At 56.2% G+C, this 6,706-nt stretch overlaps 1 long non-coding RNA gene across 1 annotated transcript; it reads left to right on the top strand.

The window, feature by feature from the left end:
* Window positions 1-248: 248 nt before the first annotated feature.
* LOC113941139 lies at window positions 249-4,820 on the top strand. The gene is made up of 3 exons (XR_003525608.1): window positions 249-381; window positions 1,960-3,520; window positions 3,555-4,820. It is a non-coding gene; the product is annotated as an uncharacterized LOC113941139 (long non-coding RNA).
* The last annotated feature ends 1,886 nt before the right edge of the window (window positions 4,821-6,706 follow it).

Raw genomic sequence — 6,706 nt, 5'->3', positions numbered from 1 at the left:
CCCAGCTCCCTTCCCTTCCCTGCCCACGCTCCAGCCCCTCCCTGTGTCTCTCATGTGAGGGTCCCAGAGCTGCCCCAGCACTGGAGGTGCCCCAGCAGTGCCAGCACAGGGAGGGCACTGCCCTGGCCCTGCTGCCCCAGCAGTGCTGGCACAGCCCCGGGGCCACTGGGATCATGTTCCTGCTCAGTATTCCCTGCTTTATCAGTGCTGCTGACCCCGAGGCAGTGGCAGCACCTCTGGAATATCCCAGCTCACTCTCCTCCTTCTCTCTTTGCCCAGATTGCCAGGGAGCACGGTATTAGGTTTTTCGAAACTAGTGCAAAAGCAAATATAAACATTGAGAAGGCATTCCTCACGTTAGCAGAAGACATTCTTCGAAAGGTAGGTGCTGCTCACAGCATTCCTTTGGAACAACATCCCCAAATCTCACCTCCCCTTGCTTTTGATGTTCACCTGAGCCAGTTGCAGCCTCTGCCTTTGCTGTGCTGAGGCAAACGGGTCCCTGAAGGAGCAGTGTTGGCTTTCTGAAGCTTGTTTGATGTCTTGCTGTTGTGGGGGTGGTACCTGCAGGGGATAATCCACATCAAAGAGCCCAGGAACTGAGATTCCTCCTTGTTTGGCCCTGGTTGTGTCGTCCTTGTCCTTGCAGTTCAAACATTCCCCCTGGCGAGGTGAGAATTGTCCTTGCCCTGCCACCATCTCTGGCAGCTGTCAGTGCACAGCATTGTCCCAGAGCTCCTGAGGGCCTCTTGGGAAGGGTTCAGGTGTGGGGAGAGCAGAGGGATGAGCTCTGTCACTCCCAGTGTTGTTCCCAGGGATCAGCTCCTGCCTTTCCCTGGAGGTTCTGTTGCACCAGTTCATCCGGGGGTTGCTTTCCCTTCCTGGAGTGGACAGTGTCCCACAGAACCATGGAATCTTTGAGGCTGGAAAAGCCCCCTGGGAGCACAGAGTCCAGCCATGCCCCAGCACTGCCAAGGCCACCACTGCCCCACGTGGAAACTCTGTGGAGCTCAGGACACGTGGATTGGCCAACGCTGGCATTTTTTTGTGCTTCTGCTCCTGCTCCAGTGAACCCCATCCCGAGCCTCATCCCTGTCTCCCTCCCACGGGAATGCTCCTGGCAGTGTCACCCCGTTGTCACTGTAGCTCTCAGTCATTTCTTAATCAGTTTTTGACAAGCTTTATGTGAGGGACTGGGTGAAAATCCCTGGCCTTTGGTAAACAGGAGGTTGGGCTACAAATCACACTGACCCTTTGGACCTTAAATCTTCATTTCTGGCCTCTGTAATTGTCTGAACATCTTGGGGGGGGGTCTTTTGCAAGGCTGTGACAGAGAGTTAAAAAAGGAATAGAGAGACTGAAGTGTGCTGAGTTCAGTTTGGGTTCATTTCCAAGCAGCTGGAAGTAGATGTTGGTGTGGGATCAAACCCACTCGAGGGGTTTTTGCTCTGGTCCCGCTGGGTTCCATCCTGTGATGTGGAGGAATCCGTGTGTCCTCTGCCTCGGGAGCTGCTGTCCTGAGGAGCAGGAAGCAGAGCTTGGAACAGCCCCTCTTCATCCATAAAAGCTGTGGTTTTTGAAGGTCATTAGTTCACATAATTTGAGTTCAGCTCGTGTTGGTTGTAGGCTGGGATTTATTTACTCCGCCAAGTCCGAGCACAGGAACTGAAATAGTTCCAGTCGACTTTGGGGTGGTCCAAGTTCAAACACTGGGGGTTTTTTTCCCAGTTGTTTATTTAAAACAAACCCAACAAAAAAAAAAAAAAAACAACCACCCTTAGATTGGTTTTCCATGTCTGTGCTGGAGCAGGGGGAGGATCCTCTGCCTTTCTGTGGAGCTCTTTGTGCGGGTTTGGTGATGTCAGTCCTCTGTCAGTCCTGTCAGTCCTCACCAGCTCTCCAGCTCCCAGTGCTTTCCCCCAGGATCCCATCTAACTGTTCTCACTTGTTTCCTTGCAGACCCCTGTAAAAGAGCCCAACAGTGAAAATGTAGATATCAGCAGTGGCGGTGGGGTGACGGGCTGGAAGAGCAAGTGCTGCTGAACCTTCTCCTCTCTCACCAATCGCCATCCACCGCCCCTTTTTTCTCGCTGCAAAACAAACCACTCTGCCCGTTTTTTTTAACCTTAAACCGATGTTTTGTTCCTCATCTTAACGAGCTCCTGCCTCCCCCCCTGGTTTTCCGGCTAGGACAGCTTTGCCTACTCCAGTTTTCTCAACCACATGTATAGGAAATCCATCTCCGTGACTTCATTTTTCCATGTTCCTGCTCAGCTCACCACTACTGTTTGGGTTGTATGATAGCCCCGTCCCTCCTGCCATTAAACCCCAGAGCAATCATACTCAACTCTTCTGCAAATTGTATAAGAATAAAAGTTAGAATTAACAATTGATTTTGTACAACAGTGGAATTTTCTGTCCTGGATCATGTGCTTGAGTCCCCATGTTCTCTTAAGACGCATCAGCAAGAGCCAGGAAAACACTCATTTTCGCCTTGAGTCCATGAGTGGGGTTTCTTTGTCCTGTGCCTTATGTGGAAAAAGGAACTTTTATTTTCACTTTCTTTTCTTTTTCTTCTGGTGGAAGCATGTGCAGGAGACATCCCATCCCCCCCTGTGCCATTGAGTCCCAACCTCTGTAGTGATTGCTTTCTGTACCCCTTGGTGTCATGCATCGAGGACAAAGGGTGGTGCAAAACAAAAAGCAGAATCCCTGTGACCTGCTGTGTCTCCTCTTGGCGATCCCAACTCTTCCCGCTGCCATTTTCTTTTCTCACTTTGCCGCTCTTTCCTTTTTTGGTTATTTTATTTTATATTTTTTTTGTTGTTTTTTTTGTTGTTGTTTTTTTGGTTTTGGTTTTGGTTTTTCTTTTTTGCCTGCATGCTGCTTTGATTTGCATTTCTTCATGGTGTGATGTGTTAACGAAAAGGATGGCAACGCGGAGTGTTTGCCAAAAAAAACTGTAATGCAAAGCACTGATGTAGGTCCCGAGGTAACGATGTGGAGATCCCGACTAACCCCTCTAGCCGTGTCCTCATAGCGACCCCCTCCCGCACAGCCCCCCTATGGAAGAGTTATTTGCATGCACTAGTTTCTCTGGAGGGTGATGTGGTTGTCTACTTTTCTGTGTATGAATATAACATGCGACTCCCAAACCGACAGCAGTTCATTAATTAATTAGCTCCGAGCTCCGAGGGTCCCTCCCCGTCAGCCGCTCCGAGGGGTTCGGGAGCCGAGCGGAACTGGACCGAGAGAGAAAAGAGAGGAAAAAAAACCCCAAACCAGCCAGCTGGCAGTTTAATTTATTACCTCCCTGCAAGCGTTGGCAGCCGAGCGGGGCCAGCCCTGCCCCGGATCCCGGCGCTCCGGGAGCTGATCCCGGCCGGGACTGGCTGCTCCAGCTTTGCCCTCCTGCGCTGGTGTCACCCGTGGCTCCGTCCTGGCTGAAGGAGGGCTCGGTTCTGCCGGTCCCAGAGCCCGCGGGAGCCGCCGTGTTCGATCCGTGTTCGATCCGTGTTCAGTCCGTGTTCAGTCCGTGTTCGATCCGTGTTCAGTCCCACCTGGAGCCGGAGCTCTGGCCACGGACACGCCGAGGGTGGACACGCTGCTGCCTCCCCAGCTGCTGCCTCCCCAGCCCCGCCCGCTCCTCCCGGGACAAGCCGGTGCCTCCTGGTGCCCGCGGGGCCGGGACTGTCCGCTCGGCCCTGGCGGCACTGGGGTAACGCTGAGTGAATTTTAATGATGAAATGACGGTGTTTTTCAGTGGAACTCCTCGTTCCTTCGGAGCGGCTTCCCCGGAGCGACCCGCCGAGGCGTCTCCTCCCCCTGTAGTAACTCACCGAGGTGTCTCCCTGCCCCTCTGTAGCTGGCATTTTGTCCCCGTGTGTGTTAACCCTTCCCAGGCGAGTGGCCGGCGGGGCCGGGCCGGGCGCTCAGCGTTGGGCAGAGCCCGGCCGCTTTTGGTTAAATCTGCACTTTTCTGACGTGATCAAAAAAGGGAAAAAAAAAAAAATGGCGAATATGCATCAAGGGGGTTTTTTTTGTATAATCCTTGTTTTAAACGTGAGCTTCTTACCTGCTCCCAGGGGCTCGGCTCCCTCCGTGTGACCCCTCTGTAGACGCCGTGCCCGGTGCGAGCCCCAGGTGGAGCCCGAGCCACTCGCTGGTCCCTCTCGCTGCCGCCCCCGTCCCCCTCCCCCTGCCCGGTTAATAAACTGAAATCTTTCTATTTGGTCTATTTTCTGTTCCTGTCCAACCACGAGCTGTACCCACGGGCGTGGGCTCGAGCAGCACGAGTCGGTGCCGAAAAGAGAGAAAAAAACACCACCCCCCCCCCCAAAAAAAAAAAAAAAAACCGATGTTGGAGGAATTTGCGGTGATTTGATTTGTGCTGGTGTCTGAGCTCCCTGCTGGTCCCAGCCTGCCTGGGAAGGCCCTGCTGGGCTCCCGGCCCTGCCCACGGGGGGGGGGGGGCTCGGCGCTGCCTTCCTGCCACAAAAACAGTGTTAAAACGATTCAATCGGGCCCGACAAACCAAACCTGAGCTTGGCTCTGCCCCACGAGTGTCACGGGCCGTGGGGGCCGTGGTCACCGCGGCGCCTCGTGCCCTCGGACGGTGGAATAATAAAACAGCATCAAGGTCTTGGATTAATTCCCATGCGACAATTTTTTACTTAATCTTTTAATATTTTTGCTACTCCACTCTGGCTTTTTATTTAAAACACATTCTTTTGTACCACTTACTGTATCAAATTGTATAAAAGATCACTGTCCCATTCTTGGTCGTACCAAGAGCAAATAAAAGCTTTTATAAACTTGCAGTGGTGACTTCCTGGGCCCCCCTTAAATTCCCCCGGCTGCCCCTGGAGGAGGTGGGGTGATTCCTCCCCCCTCCCGAACCTCCTGGAGTGCTCTGGCTGGAGGCAGAGCTGCTCCTCCTGCCTTTCCCAAAGCTGCAGGGGGTGTTTTCCGAGGGCAGGATGGTGGGAGGTGCAGTGGCGTGTCCGGCACCGCTGCATCCCCACGTGGAGCCCCCGTGGGTGGGGGACACCCGGCTCTCGGGGCTGTGAGGCCTCCACTTGGGTCTCCAGGGGGACAGGACCTTTGCCAGCATTTCCAGGGAAAGTAGCTGTTCCAGCCCGTCCCTCTGCACCCCCGTTGGTCCCACAGGTGGGAAGCACGGGAGGGTTCCCCAGGATCCCCCAGTGCCACTCTGGCCCTCGCAGCCCAGCCCAGGTCCCTCCCTCCCTGTCCTTAACATCCCCTCTCCGACAGCCCCCGGGACTGGGGGTGTCCCGGGGTCTCCTGCAGCCTTTGGGGGACTGGGGGTGTCACTGCCCTGCAAAACCCAGCAAGGGCCCGTCCCTGTGGTGGCAGAAACGTTTCTGCTGCTGCCCTTCTGCTGCCATGGTGTCCCTGTTCCCTTGGTGTCCCTGTTCCCTTGGTGTCCCTGTTCCCATGGTGTCCCTGTTCTGTCGGTGTCCCTGTTCCCAGGGTGTCCCTGTTCCCAGGGTGTCCCTGTTCCCTCGGTGTCCCTGTTCCCATGGTGTCCCTGTTCCCTCGGTGTCCCTGTTCCCTTGGTGTCCGTGTTCCCAGGGTGTCCCTGTTCCCTTGGTGTCCCTGTTCCCATGGTGTCCCTGTTCCCATGGTGTCCCTGTTCCCTCGGTGTCCCTGTTCCCATGGTGTTCCTGTTCCCAGGGTGTCCCTGTTCCCTTGGTGTCCCTGTTCCCATGGTGTTCCTGTTCCCAGGGTGTCCCTGTTCCCATGGTGTCCCTGTTCCCTCGGTGTCCCTGTTCCCTTGGTGTCCGTGTTCCCAGGGTGTCCCTGTTCCCATGGTGTCCCTGTTCCCTCGGTGTCCCTGTTCCCATGGTGTCCCTGTTCCCTTGGTGTCCCTGTTCCCATGGTGTCCCTGTTCCCTCGGTGTCCCTGTTCCCATGGTGTCCCTGTTCCCTTGGTGTCCCTGTTCCATCAGTGTCCCTGTTCCCTCGGTGTCCCTGTTCCCTTGGTGTCCCTGTTCCCAGGGTGTCCCTGTTCCCATGGTGTCCCTGTTCCCAGGGTGTCCCTGTTCCCATGGTGTCCCTGTTCCCTCGGTGTCCCTGTTCCCAGGGTGTCCCTGTTCCCAGGGTGTCCCTGTTCCCATGGTGCCGGTATCCGGGAGAGGCCGGTTTTGTGCTGCCGGTGGCAATAAAGCTGTGAGTGTGTCACGGCCGCGGCAGCCCCAGGGTCCCCTGGCAGGGGGGGGACGGGGCCGTGGGGAGCAGCTCAGCGATCCCAAATCCCCCCCGATCCTGGGAGGTGGGAAGGGGGGTCCCTCCGGTTCGGCGCTGGGGGCTGAGGGGTGGGAGCCCTGCGGAGCCACCGCCGTGAACGGGGGGATTCTGTGTGAGGGGCTCCCGGGGGGCTCGGGAAGGGGGGACCCGGCAGGGACCTTCCCCCACGGGCTCCCAGTGTCCTGATTGTCCTTGTCGTCCCTGCCACTGAGCCTTGAGTTTTCCCCATTATCCTGCTACTGTATCCTCCCTGCTGTCCCCTTCCCTGCTCCATCCCTACCCCTGTTCCCTCCCTGTCCCTGCTCCTTCCCTGGAGCTGCTCCGTCCCCTTCCCCGCCCCTTCCCCATCCCTGCCCCGTCCCCGTTCCTGCCCCTTCTCTGTTCCTGCTTCATCCCTGTCGCTGTTCCATCCCTGTTCCATCCCTGTTCCATCCCTG

The sequence above is a fragment of the Corapipo altera genome, unplaced genomic scaffold (genome assembly GCF_003945725.1).
Source record: "Corapipo altera isolate COAL_440 unplaced genomic scaffold, ASM394572v1 60983, whole genome shotgun sequence".
NCBI lineage: Eukaryota > Metazoa > Chordata > Aves > Passeriformes > Pipridae > Corapipo > Corapipo altera.
The sequence above is the reverse complement of the archived record's forward strand: the minus strand, read 5'-3'. Positions and strand labels throughout refer to the sequence as shown.